General features: G+C 37.1%; 1 protein-coding gene across 1 annotated transcript in view; it reads left to right on the forward strand.

Annotated features, from left to right (window-relative positions):
- The window catches only part of ROBO2 (roundabout guidance receptor 2), a 1319482-nt gene that overhangs the window by 743185 nt on the left and 550771 nt on the right, over window positions 1-25526 (forward strand).

A 25526-nucleotide genomic window follows, 5' to 3' on the forward strand; every position in this document is an offset into this window, starting at 1 on the left:
ACTCAGCTTTAATTTGTAATTTAAAAGTATAACACCAACTGCTGTATACATGCTTTCCTTTGAAAAGTTCAAATAGTTCCATTTATAGAGGACACAGTATCTTCAAAATCAAGAACAAATTCACGGAGCTTTCCAAGAGATATCTCTAGCTTCTGTCAGGATACAGGAAGGCCTGTGTTTACAGCTTGGTCCATTTTATATCTGCTGAATTGCACAAAACAGGGCTGTATTAATTTTGAATGAATTAAATTATTCTTTACAAATATTTTTTTAATGCAGAAGCTGACACACTTTATGCCATCTGACCCCAAATATGTTCATGAGTAAAAGTTCCTATTGAGGTCAAGGATCTTGCTTCCTTCTGGTAGAAGAAGGAAGTATGCCATGGAGAAGAGGAACCTGGACAGTGACTTTTCAAAGAAAATAATGTCCTTTGCACCAACTTGGTGATTAATAAGCTATGCAGCCTTAGAATAACAGTCCAGGGAAGATGGTACAAGTGAGATTCTTTGGTTACTGTATAAGACTGTGTTGGCTTCTTCACCCCCCACCCCGTCTTTAGAATTCCTCATATTTTTTGTTCCTGGTGGAAGATAGTGCTTGATAATAATAGGATAGAGCCAGTATTTCAGTGATAGGAAAGTAAAAAAAATAAATAAATAAAATAAGATGGACAGTGAGGTGAAGGAGGCCAATTCCTAGAGTTTCTAATTCGTCTTATTTTGTCAGCTTTATGTTCCTGTCATGCTATGGGGCCACATCATAGCTTATATTTGAAAGCGTCTGGGCACCATTCCCTACCGTTGCTGTAACCAGTGGTTGAGAGGATCTAGCTCTACAAAATTTTCATCAGTATGCATGTTTTTATTTGCCCAAAGTGTAATATATCAGTAATGAGATAAGCACCCTGATAATTAAGTGCCTCCATATTATCTTTGGAATCAAGATACAGGAATAACTAGAATAAGAGAGACATTCATTCATTTTTTTAGAAATAACATACAAACCTACACACCTGGAACTCACCCTTCTATGTTTCTATACACTACTTTTATAGTTTAATTTTCTTTAAAGGTTTTCTTTTGTATTCAACAAACACCCACCTCTTCCCACTAACATCAGATCCTTTTGCATCTGCTGTCCGTCATTCTGTAACATAGAGCATATAATGTTGAAAACGATGGCCCTGATATTAGGAATCTCTGCATAAAATTCATTCTCCTGGTTTTGTTCTTGGGCCAGAATATTGCCTATTGTATTGATGGAGGAGCTTTGATTTTCATAATAGTCTGTGAACTCTGGAGGGACTAGTTCGCTGATGAGGCATACAGAAATATAGAGTGTCTCACAGTGAATCTAAAATAGAAATATAGATGTTGCAAAAGAAAATATAGTAGACCTTTTTTCCTATGCATTGTGATTTCCTAACTTGTTATCATATCACAATACTCCTGAGTACCTTCAATTTCCATTGCATGCGAGGGTTATACAGAGTTTGAGGAAAATATGCAGTTGGAGGACTCATTTAAGTAAATATATCCACATATAAACTGGTATAAATTGGATTGGACTGTAACTTGCGTTATATAAATATAACTAAACTACATTTTCGTACCCTGAGGAACTAATAAAAATGAGTGGGGGTAACTTTATTACACCCTATCCCAATCAATTTATTCTGTAAATACATATAACTATTATATCATCTCTTACTTTTCCCACTCTAATGTTAAAATTAGGGTCAAGTTAACCAAAGAAACGTTTATAAAGTGACCCTGGTTTGGCAAAAACAGTGATTATTATAAAACACTACATTTTATTTTTTTTAACATTTTTAAGAAAGATTTTTATTTATTTATTTGACAGAGAGAGTGAGAACACAGGTAGGCAGAGAGGCAGGCGGGGGGTGGGGGCAGGGTGTGAAGCAGGCGGGGCTCGATCCCAGGACTCTGAGACCATGACCTGAGCCAAAGGCAGAGGCTTAACCCATTGAGCCACCCAGGCCCCCCATAAAACACTACATTTTAAGCAGCTTTAACTCAACCAGGTAAATAGAGTAGTTGAACTGTCCTCATAAATGAATGCATGATATTAATAATGTCTTTTGGGAGAGGTTTGAAGACATGCTTTGTATGTATTTTTCTCACACAAAGAAGAAAGTTTCCTTTTGTGGGAAAACATTACATCACAGGAAGGTCTGAAATATTTGAGAAACAACTTTTCAAAGCCACATTCAATCTAAACAAGTTCCAACAAGATGAAGTCCTCAGAATGAGAAAAAGGGATGATGGCCACAAAGAACCACTATCTCGTTTCCCAACTTTCTCTACAATGTATCTAAGACTCTCATTGGTGGAGTCACCCTTTCAGGATCCAGCTGTGTAAAAGCTTATTCTTCTGCCCTCTTTTTTATTTGTTTTAATATTTATTATTTGAGAGAGAGTGAGCACGTGTGGAGGGCATGCAGTTGTGGGGAGGGGCAGAGAGAGAGAAACTTAAGCAGTCTCCATGCTGAGGTGGGAGCCCTGTTCTGGACTTGATCTCGACCCTGAGATCACGGCCTGAGCTGAAACCAAGAGTCAGGCGCTTAGTTGACTACACCATTGAGGTGCCCTCTTCCTCCCTCTTTTTTTAAGCAAATTTGGTAGAGCTTATAAAGACTTAATTTTGTTTGATGGGCTCCACTAGAATTAGGCTACATAAATGTAAAATGAAAGATTCTACTGCTTATTATTAATATCTTAATTCATGATATGCTTTGATACATAAGAAGACCTGAGTATTGTGTAATATTTCATTTTGAATTGTGAGAAACTAAGAACTTCTTATTTATATGGATACTTTAAAAAAGGAAGGACTGGATAATATTGGGAATGAAGCAGTTACAAAAATATATATAGTATATTTGGTGTAATTTTCATAGATCTAAATATACAGATAACTTAAAGCTTAGGTATAAGACATGATTTTTATGACAATTTTTAAGCCTTGTAGGTACAAAATATAAAAATGACCAGTTATTTTTTTTTTCAAAATATATTACTTAATATATTTTTTTAAGTTTTATTTATTTATTTTAAAGAGAGACAACATATGTGCAAGGGTTGGGAGGGACAGAGAAAGAGAATTTGAAGTCAGCTCCCTGCTAACCAGGGAGCCTGACCACAGGGCTCTGTCTCAGCACCCGGAGATCAAGATCTGAGCCAAAATCAAGACTCAGATGCTCAACCAACTGAGCCTCCCAGGTGCCCCATGTCCCATTACATCCCAGAGAATGAGTTTGTATCTTCTCTGAGGGTGAGTGAAGACCATAAGGATATGTTAGTGCTCTTGAAAAAGTCATGAAAAATAGATCTGCAGAACATGACACTAAAGGATAAGTTGCTTTTTTTTTTTTAAATTCCATCTTGCTTTGCTATTTCCAAGTTTGCAATGTTTCTTATTAGTTTGAATGGTAGCATAGATGTGCAATCATTCATTAGTTCCTTCCAAAGATATTTACCAAGCATCTGCATTATTCTGGGGGCTTAATGGTGTAGTGGGCTTTCAATTTATTGAGAAAGAGAGATAATAATCATGCTGAATGTTTGTACTTTTAATTGAATTTAAGTCGTATAAAGAAAAAATAGTGTCAGGAATGAATTTAAATGTTTGTAGAATTTCATTTGTAGTGGCTGGATGCCTCCCTGGGGAAGGAATGTTTATGTTGAGGCTTGTGGGATTAGGATAGTCATGTGAGGAGGGGGATCTGGGAAGAGCATTCCAGGCTGAGATGAGGCCCCGAAGGGATTTGGGAGGGGAGACCCTGACACCACTGAAAACCTAGAAGAGTAAAAGGGAGAGTTATGGGCAAAGGACAGGTAGAAGAAATCTGGGCTGGATGACCATAGACTATGTAGGTAACAATCCTAAATTTTATCCCAAGACAATGGAATTGTTATGTTGCTCAGGGAATTTCCAGGCTGGTAAAAGAGGTCCAATGGTAAATCTGAATAGTGTACTTAGTGTGATGAGCTCTAGTTTAGGGTTGGCCTTCAGGTGCCATGAGAGCATGTTGTATGGGAACCTCAGCCATTCTGGGGATGAAAAAAGGATCAGAAGGGATTACCTTGGGCTGAGTACAGATTTAAATTTAGCTAGATGCTATTCCCATCTTCCACCAGACCAGTTACCTTAAAAAGGTTTACTTTACAATTATTTGTATACATGCATTGTGAATTATGCTAGACTACTTTGTGTCAGGAATAATTTCCTAACGAGAAATAACAATTTCCTTGTTATTTCTTGCCATGGGTAGCAGAGAACATTGCACATAAAAAGTGTTCACTAAATACTTGTTGAATTAAATTAAAATGCCCCATCTAATTCAGTTCTTCTTGGTCCTTACTTGTTTCAGACTTAGCAAAAACTACTCATTAACCATGTTTTACTGAATTCATCAATAGTGTGTGCAAATTTAAGGTCACCTATTCATCACTTTCTGAAATATATACACTTTATGTATTCTGAATTTGATGGGACTATCTCCTGTCTATATTTGTGTGAAATAAATCCAATTTCTCATTCATCACATACATTTAGTGGGTTACAATTGTTAGTTTACGTACCTAGATGGAAAGCCACACCTGCTTTCTTTTTTAGTTAGCAGAGGGGTGCTGGGTGGCTCACTCAGTTGAGTAGCTGTCTTCAGCTCAGGTCATGATCTCTGGGTCCCAATGTGGGGTTCCCGGCTCAACGGAGAGTCTGCTTCTCCCTCTCCTTCTACCCCTCCCCACAACTCATGCTCTCTCTCTCTCAAATAAATAAATAAAATCTTAAAAAAAATAAAAATATAAAGCCAGCATAAAAATTAATATGCTTATGTTACTGTTTTTAAGCTTTCTGTTATGTAATGTCATGAAAAGAAATGCCTGAGTTCATTATATTTATTATCACTTTTTTTGTCAAAAGAATTGGCTTTATTTTTTTAAAAATATTTTGGAAGGAGAATATATTAAATTATGTCAGTTTATTCCTTTCAAAGAAAGGAGATTAGGGACACCTGGGTAGCTTAGTTGATTAAGCATCTATCTGCCTTTGGCTCAGATCATGATCCCAAGGTCCTGGTATTGAGTTCTGCCTCAGGCTCCTTGCTCACCCGGGAGCCTGCTTCTCCCTTTATCCCTCTACCTGCCGCTCCCCTTGCTTGTGTTCTCTCTCTCTCTCTCTATCTCTCTTTGATAAATAAATAAATAAATAAAATCTTTTTTAAAAAAGGAAAGGAGATTAAAATATGCAGATTAGTTTATAAGAGCTTGTAAAATAAAACTCAAGCATATGAATAATTAGTGGTCTTTTTTGGTATAACTTGAAATTTATATTATATATATTTTAATAAAATTAATAGTCAGATACTAGTGATATTTCAAGATATAATAAAAACATATTTCACTGCAGGATAAAAAGTACAGAATTTTGTAACAATTTAAATTGGGGACAGATAAATACTTGAATCAGAAGCCAGTGTATGTAATAATGATTTGTGCTTTCTCACTCAATTATTTTGATTTTTTCCTTTGGAAAATGAGAAAATGAGTTATTTTTGATAATAAAATATTTGCAATAATAATTCCCTGATATTCTCATTTCCCATTTTTCCTTAAGGTTGATGACCACCAGGGGGATAGGAAGGTCTTGATAGCATTAATGCTCAACTGAAGGCAAGAAATGAGTTTCTGTAAAGTGACCAGAATTGTGTGTCTCCCCAGATTTGGTTGGTAGGAGTGTTCACAAAGTATTTTTATTCAATAATTTAAATGCAAGGTGGGTCTGGCTTAACCAAGGGCATTAAATTCGTTTAGGGAAAAAAACTGAGGGGGCTGCATATAAAACAATAACAATCACAATAATGCTTAGTAATATTATACCGCTCTTTCCCTAAGGAGCTTCAAGCAATTGGCAATTGTCTCATTAATTCTCAGAAGCTCTCTGTGAAGGAGTAGTGCAATAAATTACATGTTGAAAAGAAGATGTCTTAAATAGGAATAACTGTGTTCTTAATATATATAGGTTGTTCAGCAAAGATTACAACTCATTTTTATAGAAATAAAGTTTTTATTTTTCATTACAAGAAATGATGACCAAATCAAAACTTTCTTCAAAATTAATTGTGAAAAATAGCTCATTGTTTCGCTTTGTATTTTCATTTAAACCCAATTACCTGTCATTCCTGTGACCTATTTTCAAAATTCCATTACAGTCCGTGAGTAACAAGATTCTTAGCAATCTTTAGTCAGATGTCATTTGACTATCAGTGAGTAAGATTGAGAGCACCTTAAATGAGGGGTTTCAATCAATGGCCATCATCCATACTATTGATTAAACACTTTGTTACCTTAGTAATGGCACAAATTTTAAGTATTTCTTGGAATTGGTTAATTTTAAGGGACAATTAAAATAGCCAAATAATATCATTGTTTGCATAATTAACTGAAAAACTAGTGGAATATGAAGGTAAATATGTATGTTTCTCTTTGAAAATGGTCCTTTGTGCTATTATTGGATATACAGATGACCTTTCCACTCTGAGGTCAGAGTTCAAATTAAGCCTCGGGTCCTAAGTAAATTGAGATGAATGGTTTGGCCTTTGTCCCTGGTGTAAAATAGTCCATATTGCAAAATCACCATACATCTGTTTTTGTGAAATTGGCGTAATTGGCATTCTCCCAGGATTTTGTTGGCATGAGGCTGAAGGTATTTCCTGCTACAGAGGTGGACTCTTGTATAGGTCATAGATTTTTTAAAAATATCTATAAAAATGGCCTAGGATATGTTCATTCATTTTGAGAAGTGAAGAACTATCTCTCATCATAATAAATTTGGTGATTGGTAATAGCACAATAACAATCTAATACATTTACTACAGTGGGATTGCTTATGGGAAATGATGAGATTAAAATGTTTGAATAATTTTGAAGGGTCCATCTTCTTGATTTTGCTTGTAGTTTTATAACTACCTTCACTCAATTGTATTGAGAAAAGTAAAGATTGCTTTACATTCCAATGAACTGAAAGTTACTCATATTTTTCATGAACTTTAAAATTTAAATTCATAGGTATTATATTAAATGTCAAAAAAATGGGAAAATTTGGTTTCAAAATCAACTCTGTTCCATAATTTCCTCAATAACACACAGTTTCTATAATTGCTCAAAGTTTTTATCATGTATATTAATAGCAAATTAATTTGAGAGTTTCATAGAAAAACTATGTGGAAAGGCTGTTTGTATATAGTGTCACCCTATAAATCATACAACAATATGTGAACAGTAAATTAAAAGACTAAGAATGGAGGTGTATGCGTTAATGCTAATGATGTTCCTGTTACATTTGTAGAGTTAACCTAAATTTTTTGGGGAAATGACTGTTTCTGTTTTTAAGCAGTTTTTGAAATTACTTACAAATTCTGAAGGATGTGTAAGGAATGGTTGCTTAGTATTGTGTATTGGAAGGTTATATTAAAATATTTAACACTTACCCCATTATCCATTTATTTACTCAGAATGAAACAAAAAACAAATCTTTGGTATCCTTGCAGTAATTTTTAAATTTAACACTCCTGTTTGGGTTATCAGATTTTAAACTCTTCATTTGCTTTTGGTTTAAATATTGTTTCAAGCAAAAGAACCTCTTGTCTCCTTCCCTACCACATACCTCAACACCCTTCTCCACTCCTACATGTACACACCCCAAAACAAAAACACAAAGCAGCCTGCATTTGTTGTAGGGCTTAGCAACTCTTACACATATTTTAAGAATTGTCTTTACCTCGTTATTAGTGTCTACCAAAGTTGTGAGGCTGGATGAATGAAGCCATCATTTCTTTCTTTCTTTTTTTTTTTTTTTTTTTAAAGATTTTATTTATTTATTTGACACAGAGAGAGAGATCACAAGTAGGCAGAGGCAGGCAGAGAGAGAGGGGAAGCAGGCTGCCCGCTGAGCAGAGAGCCCAATGCAGGGCTCTATCCCAGGACCCTGAGATCATGACCTGAGCTGAAGGCAGAGGCTTAACCCAGTGAGCCACCCAGGAGCCCCTGAAGCCATCATTTCTGTTGTGAATTGTACTGACTGAGGCCAGAATCCTTCCAGACATACATGATTTAAAAAACTATTCTAGTGTGGTGGGCACTCAACGCTCCCATCGACTGAATGGTATACTCGGTAAGAATCAGTTTTGCTTATTCTCAAACGTAATTTTTTTTTTTTTTTGCTACTTGTTCTCAATATTTTCTTTATCATCCATAAGGATGATAAATAGTTAGTGAAAGCCAATGGAAAATTGTGAGTAAAAAAGGAAAAGTTTTATCCATACATAGTAAATTAAAAAGAATTTACATATATGTCTCTAAAACAAACCACTTTTGAGTTAGATGTGAATAATACAAGTGAGAAGACTGGGGATGAAGTCATGGTATTTTTGTGAGAACATTAACTGAGATAACACATGAAAACAACTAGCAACATGCTTGGCATTTACTCAGTGTTGAATTGAGTATTTCCTTCTTTTTGTAAATTTTTTTGACAAATGTTATCAAATTCTTTACTGACATATTATCTTCAGCCTCAGACGACATAGACTTTTAGGAAGTAGGTGGGAAATCCAAGATTGCTCTTAGTGTGAAATCCTGGGAATTAATTCGACATGGCATATAATTCATTCACAAATTAGCAGGTTATCTCGGTTTTCAAAAAATGATGTAGAGGATACTTCACAACTTTTTTGTTTCTTTTTATTTCTTCTGTTTTTTGTTTCTTTTTCTTTTCTTTTCTTTCTTTCTTTTATTGATTTTTGAGATCATCATTACTCATGTCTTACAGTGTATACCTGTTGAAGATATTTTCTTCAACTCTAACTAGTCCTGTTGAAATCTTTGCTTTATTTGTATTTCTCTTGCTGCTATCTTTTTTCTCTTTTCTTTTTGTTCTTGGCACATTTTTAAGTTGTTTTCAAAATAATTATAAGTGTATATTTGCAAAACTTTCCAGCACGGCACGGTTGGCTTTTGTCCTTGTTGTTGTTATAATGTCATAACTGGAGGGAAGAGACTGTCCTATTTTGGAGTTCTACTTCTCACTCACCATGGCGAATGCACAGACTTCTTGGTTGATATTTATGTTAAGGGTGTGAATCTTAATTTGATATGAGAAAACATATTTTCATGGTGAAAGAAAGCTGTCAGTCTTATGTGTCAGAAACGAGTAAAATTAAGACAGCACTTGCAAAGATGTTTCCTTCTGTTGTGCCATCATTTCCCAAGGGAGTGATAGAAGCCATTTTGTTTTGACTCTTTGAAATGAGAATGAAGAAATACCCTATTGAGAATTATCTCTCTTTAGATGTGCATTGTTTAAAATAAAGCATAATCATTTTTTTTCTAGTGCTAATTTCTGAAACTTCCTACCAACTAGTCACTTAAGAGTCAAGTTTAATAGTCATGCTAAAGAGAAAACATAGCTTGAATATATAATTCAAGCACATCATTCCTTTGTGGAACAAGGTGGATGGTATCAAAGCAGCATGAGAAAAGGTAGGATTGGGAATAGACTATGTGAATTGAGACCTAAATGTTTTTGTGAATATTCAATTCAATATTATTCTACAGTACGATTCACAACCCACTTCTGCGTGCTAGTGTGTTCCCAGGGCTTTATTATAGAGTACATTATCTGAAATAGAGGTGGTCACACTGCAGCCTTTGGGCCAAAATTGATCTGCCACCTGTTTTTATATGGCCCACAAACTGTAATAATGTTTCTTTTTCTTTTTTTATTTACATTTTGAAATAGCTGAAAAAAATCAAGAGTAGAATAGTATTTCATGATAAGTGAAAATTTTGTTCAGTCTGATTATCTTGTCCACAAATAAAGTTTTATTGGAACACATCTGTGCTTATTTGTTCATACACAGTCTGTGGCTACCTTTCTGCTACAGAGACAGAGTTAAGTAGCTGTGGGTATAACTACCATAGCCTAAAATATTTGCTGCCTTGCTCTTTAAAAAAAAAAAAAATTGTTGATTTCTGATTTAAAATAAAGGAATGATGCTTTTATGCTTTTACTCTAGTGTGCGCTGTGAGACCATATACAAAAGTGCTAAATTTTAAGATGTAAATAGATGAACTAGAATTCAGTTAAGGAGAGAGAAGGAAGACTGAGATGGATTTTAAAACATAATGTGAGAAGTGGTTGAAAGAATATGATGCTTTGCCAAAAAAAGTAGTTGATTGGGATCACAATCATAGCCACTTCAAATATCCACCATCACATGGGAAAATTGCTAACTCGTTATATTTAACACAAAGGACTAAAGTTGGAGTCAGGAGAAATAGGTGGAAATTTTACTGAAACATATGTTGATTCAATGTAGGACAAATGAATAGACTAATGCAATTATACTATTATGGTAGAGTCTCTTTTTTTCTTAGTACTTCAGTCATTCAAACATAAGCTTTTAGGCTCTTGGTCAAAATGTCTAAAAGTGGTTAGATTGAGTGACTCTCTTATTTTCTCATTAATTAGTTCAGCAAATAGGCACGGATACCTCCTTTGTTTCAAACATCCTTTTAGGCCCTGGGATTAGATGTGGAGCAGCACAGACCACATACCTGCTTCCTAGAACTGATGGACTGGAGTCCCTGAGGGGAGGAGAGACAATACAGAAGCACTCAAATCAATTGTTAGATCACTTTATAGACAAATTGATGTTTAAAGGTACTATGTAGTGCTATGACTGTACCAGGCAGTTTGGGCCTTCTCAGATAGAGTCATCAGAAGAAGTCTTGGTGGGAGGAAATGCAGGAAATGTTTTAGCTAACTCCTGTATAGGGCCCGTCTTGCGAAGATCTGCAGGAAAAGCATTCCAGAAGAGAGAAAGGCTCATGCAAAAGCCCTAAAGTGGAAAAGAACTGATGTGTTCAAGAACCCGAGAGGAAGCTAGTATATTTGTTTTCTGGGGCCGCCATAACAAATAACCACAGACATTCTGGCTTAAAAGCAACCACAGTTCATCGTCTCATGGTTCTGGGAAGTCGGAAGTCCAAAATCAAGCTTTGGAGGAATCCTCATTTGTATTCAGTTGTTCTCCCTTAAAAAGATTTGTTGCCATCCTAATCCCCAGTACCTCAGAACGTGATCTTTTGTGAAAAGAGAATCTTTATAGAGATAAATTAAAATGAGGTCATTAGGGTGGGGCCCTAATCTACTATGACTGTGTCCTTATGAAAAGGGAGAATTTGGACACAGAGACAAAGGGAGAATTCATGTGAAAATGAAGGCCGAGATTGTAATAATGTATTTACAAGCTAAGGGATGCTGACGATTGCCAGCAAACCAGCAGAATCTGGGAGAAAGGCCTGGAACAGATTCTCCTTTGCAGTGCTCAGAAAGAATCAATCTTACCAATATTTCGGATTTGGGTTTTTAGCATCGCGGACTACGAGATAAGTTTCTGTTTTTTAAACCGGTCATTTTTGGTACTGTGTTAAGACCACCCTAGGAAATTAATATACATACCTTCCTTCCCTCTTCCAGCTTTTGGTGTTCCCACACCTGTCTGGGTTTGTGTCGGTCTCTGCCAACATCTTCACATGGACTTCTCCCCCATGTCTCTGTGTTTCTTTCTCTGTTTCTTATAAGGATACCCTCACTGGATTCAGAATTGCTCTAACCCAGTATGATCTTACCTCCAACCTTACCTTAATCACTTCCATAAAGACCCTATTTCCAAATAAGGTCATCTCATAGGTCTCTGGGCATCCATGAATTTTCGCTACAGCTTTCTGTGCCCAGACGGTTGTCAGCAAAGAGGATGGGGTGGTACAAAATGAGGGCGGGAAGAGGCAAGAGATAAAGATAGGGTGTTGTAGATGCTAGTGGGGAGTCTGGATTTTATTCTAGTATAAAGAAAATAGCTTGGAGGGTTTTAAGCACAGAAGTAGCATCATTTGACTCACATTTTAAATGAGTATCTCTCGCTGTTGTAGAGTGATGGGACAAGAGTGGAAATAGGGGGAAGCCTCTTTGGCCCTTGTAAAGAGGAGAGGCAGGTGCTCAGTACAGCCAGGAAGAAAGCGGAGCCAGGTTTGGAAGACACGATGATGGATTGGGTATAAACTAAGACGTTCATGAGTGGCATGTTACAGAGTGGGGAGAAATCGTGGGTGATTCCTTAATTAATTGGCTTCTTTGCCTCCGTATTTGTAATAGTACCAGCAGACTATAAATCTTCTGAGTCTTAACAGAAGGTTGTGCTGTGAAAAGGAAGTCTCAGCTGGAGCTTTGACGGTCTCCACTGTAGGAGGGACCATGTCTCCTCTGAGGAGACATCCTATGTAACCTTCTTTTTCTGAGATGGCATATATTCCTTTCTAAACTAGAGCTGTTCTTTCCCCACAAAATACAATTGATGAACAAGTCTCTAGCCCAGAGAAAATTTGCTTTTTCGAAACACCTGTTCATTCAGTGAAACGTATGTCAGTAAATCCTAAAGTAGGATGAAATTAAAGTAAAATCAGTACTCTCAGTATCAATATCCCTTTCGGTTTTTGTTTAATGGATGCTTGTAAAGTCACCTAAAACTTTGTAGCCTGGGCTTTTTGCCTGGAAATAAGAAAAGTGATACATCCCCCTTCCGCCCTCCCCTTCCCACCACTGCCTAACGCGTGAGTGAAAAATGAAAAGAATTCTCTCATCCATAGTTTCTTCTCACATTCCTTCAAAATGAGGGATGATGGTTTCAAAGCATGGCCAAGGGGAACAGAGACTTCACACACATTCTGTCTAAGGTGACTGCAGGGGTTGGTGGTGTGTGCGGATACTCCCTCCTGTGAGCCACTGCTGTCTTTGTGCCTGATTCAGAGTCTTTCTAGGCCTTTAAAAAGTAATCAGGGAATCATCGGCTTCCAGTGGCAAAGGACTCTTCTCTGGGTGATTGAAAACCTCTTGGTTGATACCCAGGCTCCCACAGGACTGGTCTTAGAGTAGCCTGGGTGGTTTTTGAAGATGTGAACCAGATGTTATTAGTTTTCTGAGGTGTTTAAAACACCTCAATGATTTCTATTGCACTTATGATAGGATTGTAGTCATTAATGGGCCTTATAAACTCCTACATAGTCTTGGCCCTCGTTACCTACTTTTTATTTTTTATTTATTTATTTATTTTTTAAGATTTTCTTTATTTCAGAGAGAGAGAGAGAGAGAGCGCGCGCGAGAGCGCGAGAGAGAGTGCACGCAAGCAGGGGAAGGATCCTAAGGAGAAGGAGAAGCAGGCTCTCCACTGAGCAGGGAGCCCAAGGTTGACTTAGTCCTGAGACTCAGGGATCATGACTGGAGGCTAAGGCAGAGGCTTCACCACTAAGCCACCCAGGCACCCCTCATTACCTACTTTTTAAACTGTATTTCACCACACTTTCTCTTATGGTATGCTGTAGCTGCATTGATGTTATTTCAATTTCTAGAACATACCAGGGTTTTTCCCATTCAAGAAACCACCCATGCTGGGTACTCTGCCAGAATTGCTCTTTTCCCCTTCCTATCTCAACTAACTCCATTAATCTTTTAGGACTCCGCTTCAAGTCACTTATTTGGAGAAACTTTTCTCGTCTAGTAATCCAAATGAGTTCTTCCTGTTACATCCTTCTTTGTGGCATTTATCACAATTTTTAAACAGATGCTTACATACTCTATACTTACATACAACCAGATGGTAGTCTGTTTTCACCGGTAGATAGCCAGGGCCAGGCTGGTAGTAAGTACTCAACACGTATATTTGTGAATCAATATGTTCTATGTTAATATGTTTTAGACATTCTAAACATTCATCATCCCTAAAGCTTGTGTGTTTTGAGGCTGTTTCCCATAGTAAGCTGTTTTTTATTTAAAATTGGGATTACATCTACGTTTATTTACTATAAACATAACAGAGTGAGGTTCATTTTTTTTAAATGGAAGAACAGTTAGGCCATCATGATTTCGTTAAATGCAACGATTACCAGAAGTCAAAAGGGAAATGATTTACAAAACACAAATAGGAAATGAATCTGCTAAGCCTTTATTATGTTTGTAATATCGAAGCTTTTGAGTGGTTTCGTAGATAGGTTTTGAGGAAAATGCTTAACAAACAATTGCCCTTTAAAAATTATAGCAAACAAGTATTTAATCCAAAGGGGGTTAATAAATTGCTCAAGGGAAAAGGGTTATAATTATATTTAATCACTATCATTAAAAATAGTCTTTAACAGGTTGAATGCTTTTAACTCAGTGTTCTGGATACCTGGTAAACATCAGCCATTATTTTTCCTATGTTTACTCTGCCATAAAAAATTAGCAGAGTGTGAGGAACACATTTTTATTTGCTAAGAGAAAAAAGAGAGCATGCTGCTTCCGAAATCACCTGTAGGGCAAAGTAAACGGGAGAGGAAATATTCTTTATAATTGTTGAAAATTCACTGAAAAGATTGTTTTTCCATACAAAAGAGGACAAAAGGTTGTGAGAAGCACATGACAGAAAACAAAGATCAATGGGACAATATGATTAATTTGAAGTTAAAGTAAGGAAGGTCCCTCATTTGTCACCCAGTGCCAATTTGCAGTAAACCCTAGCATTTCATCAAAGGGTTGCTTATGAACTACTCCAAAGCAATCAGCTTTCCTGGAACTGGAACCTCAGGCCTTCCTGAGTCCTCCTTGAGAGCACAATGTCCCCGTGATTAATCTTCTCTTCTGTCAACATGAATATTAAGTGATTTCCTCCCTAGTGTATTATTAAGTTGTCTTATTTAATGCTACTTTCTGAGGACTACGCAGCTTGACCCTCACACTGAAGGTGAGCAGATAGGATCATCCTATGGGCATGGTGTTCTCCTTAAATGTGAAATTATGCAGTCGTGTGGCTTTCTGCCCAGCCAGAGATTATGACTTAAAAATATACTCAGAGAAAGAGAGTAAATGAAGTTTGTTAAATCGAACATACATTTTAACTTATTCGAAACTAGCTATCTTGATAACCATTTGGGTATATAGATCTTAGTAACAAATACAAAAGTGTACAACAATTACATTACAAATTAAAATCCTGTGGAGTACAAATGAACGCATTCTCATTAAACAGGTAGTGTTAATATTTCATTTTTATTACCAGCACTTGGACCACTTATGGATTATAAATACAATTTAAATTTAGATGTAGCATAAATACTCACGCATGTTCTCTGTTTTTCCAAGTATCGGTATGTGATATAATTGCATTTTTTGTTCTCGCCACCTGTGACGGCTACCTTTAAATGTCACAGTGTCATCCGAACTTATGTTCTCATCTTTTCTCTAAGGTTTGGTTTTAAAATCGGTCCCCTTCCACCTGCACAACAACTCTAGAATATAAAAAGAAGCAGTTAGGAGCAGATGACTTTTTATGTGTCTCATTTCCTTGCAAATGTCTGCTAACACAATTAGTCACATTCCGGAGAAGGCCTTTGTATTTATCTATTATATTTTGAACGGATCAAGTCATACTCTTCTCTGACACATTTGAGCGTTTATTAGTTCAGCTGGTTTGCTGACAGATGTTTCCTTTAGGACAGCAGAAGAACTAATACAACCAGTTCAATTAAAAAAAAAAAAACGTGTGCTGGGTTAGTTCGTGGCTTTGTATTTCTGTCTAACTTTTAGAGTAACCCTTCCTAGAGAAAAATCAGCTGTATTGTTTTTGTTCCTTCTGGGATGGATATTAGTCACTGGCACATTACCTATAAATAAATAAATGATGAATGAATGAATGCACGCAGTCCTTTGAAGAAATAATGTGATTTCAACATCAGGGTCCCTAAATGGCAGAGCGAGATCATAATGCAGAAACATTTTCCTCCAAAGGACCTTCATGAGTATTAAAAGTGCTACATTTTTCTTTATCTCATCTTGAGAAGAAAGACTTAAAAATGTCAAACTCTACGCTCATCATTTTCAATGAAATGGTTTCAGTTTTTATGTTTCTGTCATATCACTTAAATTTTCATTACTGAAAATTTTGAATATAGCAAAACCTTGTTTGTGGAAAATGGGTTGTAAGCAGAAGAGGAGAAGTCACTTTGCTTGTGGTCAGCAGCAAATACAAACACATACACATAAAATACAAATACATACACATACACATAAAATTCAAATACATACACGTACACATAAAATGCAAATACATACACGTACACACAAAATGCAAATACATACACGTACGCATAAAATACAAATAATACACATACACATAAAATGCAACTCTTTGGGTGTTCGCATTGTACTGCATATGTTCCCATTCTGTATTAGCATGAGAGCATGACCAGCTCGGTTTCTTACTAGTCATATCTTGCTTTCCTCATTTCACTGAGAATAAGTCTTTGGTCATAACTGTCTCTGAAGGTACAGTATGTGGAAGCTGTAGAAATAGGAATACCTCAGATGAACATACTGATGAATTTAAGTAAGAAAAGAAATTAGGAGCATCCGTAAGATTTTAGAGTTCAGAGTAATGTCCCCCCCTCAGCCCTTTATCAAGGCTGGGCAGTGCGTTGAGATGTTTTGGGATTCCCGTGCATGTATTTATTAAGAACTTGGAAGTGAAGGGGGAGGAGTGCTCTAAGACAGTCACTATGTCAGGGTTGAGCCTTACTCTGTTTCCTTCAGTCAGTGATCTGGTGAAAATTACTAACAGAGAAAGTCCCCTTTTGTGTTTTTCGCTTTTTATAGTAATATACACACCAAAATGTGGCCGACATATTTACCGTTAGAAGGATGCTTTAATTGTGTACTATGATTTCTTCCTGGCACACTAATGGGACTTAAAATTACTGTTTTGTTTTGTTTTTCCTGAGATCAGGAAAAAAAGATAATAGTTGGAAGACAGTTTGAAAGCTCAAATACATTTTCCTATTTTGATGTTTTATTTCAAAGGACTCATTTTTATAATTTTCTTTTTTGACTGTATCATAAGAGGTACTATAGAAATTCTATGTTCTTTGCCCCTACACTATGGTTCTTGTACCCATGTCATTGTGCTTCCTTGTGCCTCCTGCTTTGACTTATGAACAGTCTTTAACTTTTGGGGGATTAAATTAGATGAGTTCCTATACAGAGCACCTAATTTAGATGTCTAAAATGTGTCCAGAGGAACGGGGATGCATTAGCGAATATGGTAGAAAAACATCAAACTGTTTGTGTTTCGGGTTTTTGTTGTTGTTCCTCAAAGCTTGCTTTTCTAAGTGACAGAGATTTTAGGAAACAAGTAAAAATGGAGGGAAGACAAATTATCTTCACTTATCAAGCTGTATCTCACCAACCACGTTTCATAAATTCTAATACTAAATAATATGGCACTTTGCATCACATATAACCTACTATCACTTACAGATACATCTAGATGAAGCATTCATCATTTGCCTTAATTAAAATCATAGGCTTGGCGTTTATAGAGAATTTTGAGCTGCCTTCTCCAATAAAAGAACTCCAGGTTATGAGCTTTCTGTTTTGCCTTAAAGAGTTCAGCAGACTGATACCAGTGCAAATGTTGTCAAGGACTTTGTAGTGGAGGAAAATATCTTTTCCTTCTACCCTTCTAAGTTCTTGGCTGAGGCTCTTGTAACAAAACACAGATTAACAAAAGAAAAGCATACACATTTATTTCATGCATGTTTTATGTGACCCGGGAGACTTCATGAGGAAGTGAAGACCCCAAGAAGCAGTTAGGTCTAAGTGTGGTTTATGGTGGGTTTGATGAACAGTAGAACGTCACTGTATGAGCTCCTTTTTATCTTTAACACAGTACACTCAAGTACAGTTTTCAATCTACTTCCCAGAGGAAATGATTCAAGCTAAGAACAGCAAGTGTGAGATGCAGCTGGAGCCAGAAGGGGTTGGTTTGATTCACCGAGTGGTTGTGTCCCTCACTACCTCAGTGTGGAGACATACACATGGATCACCAGTGCTTCTTGTCTCCCACCCCCACCGCCCCCCGTCTCCCAGTTCTTACCAGTTTCTCAGAAGGCCCAGTGATGTTCCCCTCTGACTTCTCAGTCTGGGTTTCTCTACTTACTTCGGATGTCCACTCAGCCACCCCAGAGCCTCAGAGTCAGAACTGAGGAAACAAATTCACTTTCTGTTGTTCAATCCATTTGTTTATACTTTATGTTATGCTTTATGAAGGCATTTTGACACTTTTCTGTTTCATAATGTGAGTGAGACCGATTTTTTTTTAGCCATTCGTCACTCCAAAATAGACCATATTATAGAGTTAATGGTTTTCTTGGCTAATGTTTCAGGTTTTTCTAACAGCCAAAGGTTTCTTTTTTTTTTTTCTTTTTTTTTTTTTTAAGATTTTATTTATTTATTTGACAGAGAGAGATCACAAGCAGGCAGAGAGACAGGAGGAAGCAGGCTCCCTGCTGAGCAGAGAGCCCGATGCGGGACTCGATCCCAGGACTCTGAGATCATGTCCTGAGCTGAAGGCAGCGGCTTAACCCACTGAGCCACCCAGGCGCCCATAGCCAAAGGTTTCTTAAGGCCGATTCCTTATGTGGCCAAATTGAATATTGTAATAGTTCTCTTTATGATGCTTTGAAATTTGGAAAAAAAAAACACCTTAAAATATTATCAAGACACACTGTGTAAGAAGAATGGCTATAAACTAATGAAACCAATCTCGCAAGTATTCACGTGCCAATCAGTCCTACCCCAGAGTAGTTCCGTATGTTTGTCTTTCTCTGTTTTCATCCTTTATTTATTTACATTTTTTCTTCATTACTGTGTTTCTAGAATGATGTTTATTCCACAGGTAGTGCTGCCCAGTCTGCTCATAGGGGAACATTTAATTTGTGACATTAATTATGGATCACAGTGAAAGTTCCATGGGAGTGAAAGTCAATGCTAGCCAGGGGCTGTATGTGTATATCACATATGTTCTGGTGAATAAATTAGTGCGCAGTTCTGAAATTCAGAAGCTTAGTTTAAGAATATGCTCGCTAACCAAAACTGGGTCTCCGTAGGACTTTGCGATGATGAGACAAAACTCTTCTAATCCCTTAGCATGCAGAGGGTAGCTTTTGAGACTGTGAACTATCAAATGATATTTTCACCCCACTGTTGTCAATGTAAACAGAAGACAGATTGAATTGTAAAGCTCCTTTGACAAATGAGCACATTTTACTCTCTTCCTGTAGTTTTCTTCTCTTGGCTTTTGTGTCCGTCGCTTCTTCCCAAGCAGTGTTATGCAGATGAGCCAATTAATGATAGATAAAATGGTCTTCCTACCTCGCGGAGTTTGTAACTGGAAGGGCAACACCGTAAGTCACGTACCTATTCAGGGGATTCTATAGGCCACTGCGAGGGTCTGATTAGCTTGACTGTGGAACACAATCGCGGAGGCATCTGCTCGGTTAATTTTGAGAGAAAATTTACCAGATGGAGGCTGAAGATTTAAGTGATTAGAAGGTAGTAGATTGGAATACAAATTGGATTAAGAGAAATTAGATTGATATAAATCGAATTGAGTCACAACAGTTTGTGTTGTTCGTACCAAGGGGCAGTGGATTATGGGAGAAGCAGATGCTCCAATGAGATAGGAATTAATGTGGCTTTGACAGTCCATCTGCGAAGGTCTGAATATCGAGTACATCCCTAATCTCTCTCTCCATTTATCAATGCCATAATGTTAATTAGTACTTCATTCATTAAGTTACTTACAGAAGAAAAAATCTCACCCCTATCCCCTCTCTGCTTGAGAATTTGTTATTCTGCCAAGAACTGGAAAGCTCTCTTCAGCTGAGCGAGCTACAGTTGACTATAAGGGGGGACCTGTGTCCTTTTCCTCATGCATACAACTGCCTTCGGCATGCGTGCAGTGAGCTTGAAAATCTCTGCTCATGTATTTCTCTTCATAAATGCATAGTTATCTGAAGTCTTGCGTTAATAACTAGGCACAATTCCACTTAAAAAGAGTGGCTGTTTTAATTAAATAATATTATTGTATCTCTTCTATGTTTGGGGTTTTTAACATACCGGAGTTATGTGTTTTGTTTCATGACTCAGGTATTGGACATCAGTGTTGAGTGTCAGTTTCCTACTTAAGAGAAAAATGAGAAAAATTCTGTGCCCATGATTCTGTGACTGTGTTTATACCGTGTGTGTGTGTGTGTATGTGTGTGTGTTTGCTGTTTGTATGCTAGTTGATGGAAAAGGCAGGTTGCTGATACTGTCATCCATTTGGAAAATGGCAGGTTGCTGATACTGTCATCCATTTATACAGCATTGGCACCTGATCATTGGAGAAAAAAGTTGAGTGAAAAAAAATTAAAAGAAAAACACCATTTAGGGGCCTATGCTTATATTGGGAACATGACCCTGTAAAATCCAGAAGGTATTGATACGGGAGCCTCATTATTACATCACTGGCCACAGCAGTGAAATTCAGCATAAGGCAGTTCTGTCTTGGATCCCAGCCAAAGGAGAGCCAGTAGAGATCCAAAGGTGATCTCTCCTGTAAGGCAGCCCAAGAGTATGGAATCTAAGGACAGCTGTGCAGAAGTGTCCCTGTGTATTAATAACAATCAGGCAAGTACAGCTTCTGGAGGTTAAAGTAATGAGATGGGCAAAAATGGAACATCGAATCCTATGATGCAAGAAGCATACCATTAAAGGTTGTGCCAAGTCATTCAGAAATAATCGTAGTACAGGCAGACGTGGGCTGCCTGCCAGTGTACAAGCAAGAAGAACTTCTATTTTTGTTGTGTGGAGGAAGGCAGTGACTTGTGCAAAAATGTATTAAGTGTTTTAAAATTTTGGGGGTGCCTGGGTGGCATAGTGGGTTAAAGCCTTTGCCTTCGGCTCAGATCATGGTCTCGGGGTCCTGGGATCGGGCCCCGCATCCGGCTCTCTGCTGGGCGGCAAGCCTGCTTCTTCCTCTCTCCCTCTCTGCCTGCCTCTCTGCCTACTTGTGATCTCTGTCAGATAAATAAATAAAATCTTAAAAAAAAAAAGAATTAAAATTTTGGTTTAGCAGAGATAATTCTATAGACAGTGAGTTCTTAGGGCAATGTTCTTCATGTAGGAATAAGATATTTATTTACTTATTTATATTTATATATCCTATATGATATATTTATACCATATAAAACATGATAGGTTCGAGAGTATGAGTTAAGAAAAAATAACTTCTTTATATTTATACCATATAAATATATTTTTACCATATTTTTTTATATTTATGATATATTTATGCCATATAAAATATATGACATATTTATACCATATAAAATATATGACATATTTATACCACATAAAATATGTGACCTATTTATTCCATATAAAATACATGATATGTATTTAAATAAATTGCCACTCCTCCTCCTCCCCTATGCGGACCTGGGGCTTCTCCTACATCCTTCCCAGATGCCAATACTAGGATAGCTTTTGGAGACACTGAATATTGGCTAAGGAATCTGATGCTCATATCTTCTACTTCAAAAATAACCTGCCCTCTAGAAGCCAGGGTTGGGCCTGAGATCTGTCTGAATCCAGAATCTGTGCACTATCTGCTTAGGGTCTTGTGTTTAAACACAGCATATGGCCTGTATTTCTAACTGTGTATTTGTTTATATAAGCTGATCATAATGGAAGAGCGTATCGAGCTGGAGTCCAGCAAAATTGAGACGAGAGTAGAGAGTCAAGCTAAGATACACGCCTGCAAAATGCAAAGGGTAAAGGAGAATTCCTTGTTGTAGTAAAAAATGACCCCTAAAATTTATCTTCTGCTATGAGAGTGATTAAAGGCCACCTAAAAATAATGGAGTATTCAGGGGTCAGTCCCTTGTTCCTGTTTTGACACTTCAGTTTTTGACCTAATGGCCAGTCATCTCATTGGGAGCCTTGTCCTCATTAAGAACCATCAGTACATCAAGGTGGTGCTTACTGAGCCTGGCAGAGGAAGACATTGTCCTCTTATTCATGCCTTTGTTTCTGTGACTGATCATTGGGTGTTTAATACCTTGTTGAGCCCCAATGAGGATAAGTAAAGGAATCACTTAGTTGTCAACTAATGACCAGATATACAATCTTCTCTGTTTTTGGTTGCTGATAGACTTTAGACAGTAGATGTATTTTTGCCGTGAGTTGTGTTTCAGTGTTTGTGCTTACATGAGTTCAAATTCTGTAAACGAGACATATAGATAGACATAGATATAGATAGACCTATAGACTGAGTCTAGTGCATGTGTGTTGATTACGTCAGTGCTACTGCATGGTTTCGTGTTATTATTTGGTTTTGCTAAGCATCTTACCAAAAATGTTCAGAAATTAACCCGAGACCCCTATTTGCTAGGTTATATTTTTTCATTTTACATTTAAAGGTGATGGGTAGGGACACCTGGGTGGCTCATCGGTGAAGCATCTGCCTTGGGCTCAGGTCATGCCTGGGATAGAGTCCGGCATCAGGCTCCTTGCTCTGCGGGGAGCCTGCTTATCCCTCTGCCTGCCACTCCCCCTGCTTGTGTTCACACTGTCTCGTGCTCTCTCTCTCTCTGACAAATAAATAAATAAAATTCTTAGAGAAGAAAGGAAGGAAGGAAGGAAGGAAGGAAGAAAGGTAGCTAGGTAGGTGATGGACCTTAAGGAGGGCACATGATGTAATGAGCACTGAGTGTTATACGCAACTGATGAATCACTGAACTCTACCTCTGAAAGTACTAACACACTATATGTTAATTAATTGAATTTAAATAATATAAAATAAAAAAAATATGCAAAGGCACTCAAAAGTCAAATAGAAAAAAATCAGCCAGATTTTATCCATTCTTGCATCATCATTTTTGGATTCATATAAAGCAGCTGCCCCACCGGCGTGATTTCAGTGCGGGTAGATTAGGTAAATAGAGCAGGTATGAGCCGCCTCAGTGAAACCAAGGGTGCTGCATCCTAGTTCTCTCCCCTGCTGTTGACGTATTTTTTCAGACTTGGAGTTGAACTCAGTAAACGGGGAAGCATGGCCAACTTTTAATATAGTAAGTGATGTTTTGGCACTTTGGACTGTAAATCAGCGCTGCAAAGGCATTATGGCAGCACGAGGGCATACTGTCCAAATAAATGCCAAGCCCGGGCATGCTGGTTCAGAGTTCCGTGCTTCATCCTAAGACCCATGGGCAATTTGCTTAATCCTGGCGGCCAAAGCTGGACTTGAGAAAGTGCAATTTGTAATTCAGCTGGCTGAATAAATGGATTTCTACTGGCCACGGGAACGAGAAGAATTTAGAACACACATGGAAGTCTGAGATTTACTTGGCTATCCTACTTCTTTGTTTGTTTGTTTTTAAAAAGTTGCACCTAGCTCTCTGAAATCCATATATATATATATTTTTTCCATATATATATATATATATATATTTTTTTTTCCATATATATATATATATATATATATATTTTTTTTTTTTTTTCCTGGCTACAGAGTGACAAGGGAGAGGAATAGCATATACTTAGAACAGATAAACTCGGAAGCTTTTGGAATAATGATAGTGTGAAATCCAGTCTAGACAGCGATGGGACTGAGAGGCAGATAAAAGTGAGAGAATGAAGGAAGAACCCACAGGCATCTATGCCTTAAATGGACGTGAAAGAAATTAAAGAGTTAATTCTTACAAGTGGGATTTCTAGCCTTAGGGACCTGAAGCAAATGGACTCATGACAGAAAGAAGAGAGCGATGAGGCATAGAACAAGGAGGGAAGTGAGAGATTTCTTTTGAGATTTATAGAATTTGAGATTATAATTGAACACTCATGTGGGCAATGGAACCAAGTGTAGATCTTACCTGGATGTTTGACTCTTGTGGTCAGAGAAGTGACACCTATCACAGTGAGCGGGAATGGGGTCCTGTGGTCAGCATCCAAGAGAAGAGCGGAGGAGGTCTACATCACACATCAGAGAAAGCATTAGTGGAGTCAGAAATTACTAAACTCATTTCAGACTTCTAATTCAGTAGTTTACATATAACTCAAAGATTTTTTTTCCTCCCATTTGTGATGGAAGTTCAAAAAAAATGAACTAGCCACGATGTGTAATTTCATTAAACGTTAACAAGTAGTGTGTATATCCCTTAAAAAAACAAAGCACTGTTATTAATGGCCTTTTTGGAAGTACCATCCCCGCATGGAGGATTAAGCAAACATCATTATACCCTTTTACAATTCACATACTTTTCATTTTCTTTCAGATTTTCACTTTCTGCTTGTTTATAAGATTCAGCTTGTCCTAGTTGGATATATTGAGTGCTTGACGGTAAAAGCAACTTCCTACATTTAAAAAATAGCACCCACCTCTAAGCTATTGTTATTCTTGTCTTTCATAATTGCTATGACTCTATACATTTTTATTCCCCTGCCTGTCAGTGTTCTCTTTTCCGTTAGCATAATCCAGAAAAATTCTGTGTGTTTCATTCCTTTTGCTTTGTGAAAAGAAAGCATTGCATTTTGAGAGTGGCTAGATGGAGGATAATTCCATATCCACGTGGTAATAACCTGGGAAAACCAGAGAATGATTGGTTTCATTTGATCCCCCATCTGATAAGCCTTCAAAGTAAATGAACTGAGTGGGAAATAACATTTTTTGTGAGTTTTCTAGAAACTGCAAATGTTTTCTGAGAGACCCAAGGAATTGAGTCTCTGATATATTTTAGTGAGACATAATTCATGCAGAAAATGATCATTTTAAAACATTTATAGCACTCCCGTTTGCTGCTTTTCTCCATTAAGTAGAAAAACAAGCTCTTTTTTCTCTGTGCACACCAAATCTTTTAACTGAAAACCATACTCAGTATTTCTGTTGCAGCAATGATGTTATCTGGTGGTCATTTTGCTCTGAAACAAGACATCCCTTGAAAGGAAATTTAAAGTTTTATTAAATCACTCACTTTTTAAAGGTATCAACAGATATGGTAAAGAAAGAAAAATGAGGACAAAGTAGGTCCCCAAATGAAAAGTATCCTGATAATTAAGGTAACTCATATTCTTTATCTACTAGACTAAAGCAACTCTAATTTTCAGTCTAAATTTAACCAACCATTTGTGTAGTCTTGCAACAGATGTCATATCAAATTCATTATGATTTACTGAGTAAGACTGGATAGAATTTTTTTAAGAGATTAACTTAAGTTTATATTGATTTCTTTTAATTCAGTGCAGTACCTAACGTGAGGCGCAAAATGCCAACCTAAAATTTTTCTACAATATCTTAATGATTTAAAAACGCATTTCATTCCAAACTTAAGAGCTACTCAGAGCCAAGTAAACATGGCCTCTTTTTCAACTTCTTCTGGATCAAAATTTTGTCCAGTGTGTTTTTAGTGGAATAAACATTTTAAAAGTGATTTTCAGTGTGTCTCCTGCAAGCAGCTCTGCAGAAATGTGATGCTGTCCCTTCCATTCAGTTTGGTCAACTGTGAAAACCCATTCACTCTGAGTGTGACAGTGAA

Source organism: Lutra lutra, chromosome 1, assembly GCF_902655055.1.
Source record: "Lutra lutra chromosome 1, mLutLut1.2, whole genome shotgun sequence".
In the NCBI taxonomy this organism is placed as follows: domain Eukaryota; kingdom Metazoa; phylum Chordata; class Mammalia; order Carnivora; family Mustelidae; genus Lutra; species Lutra lutra.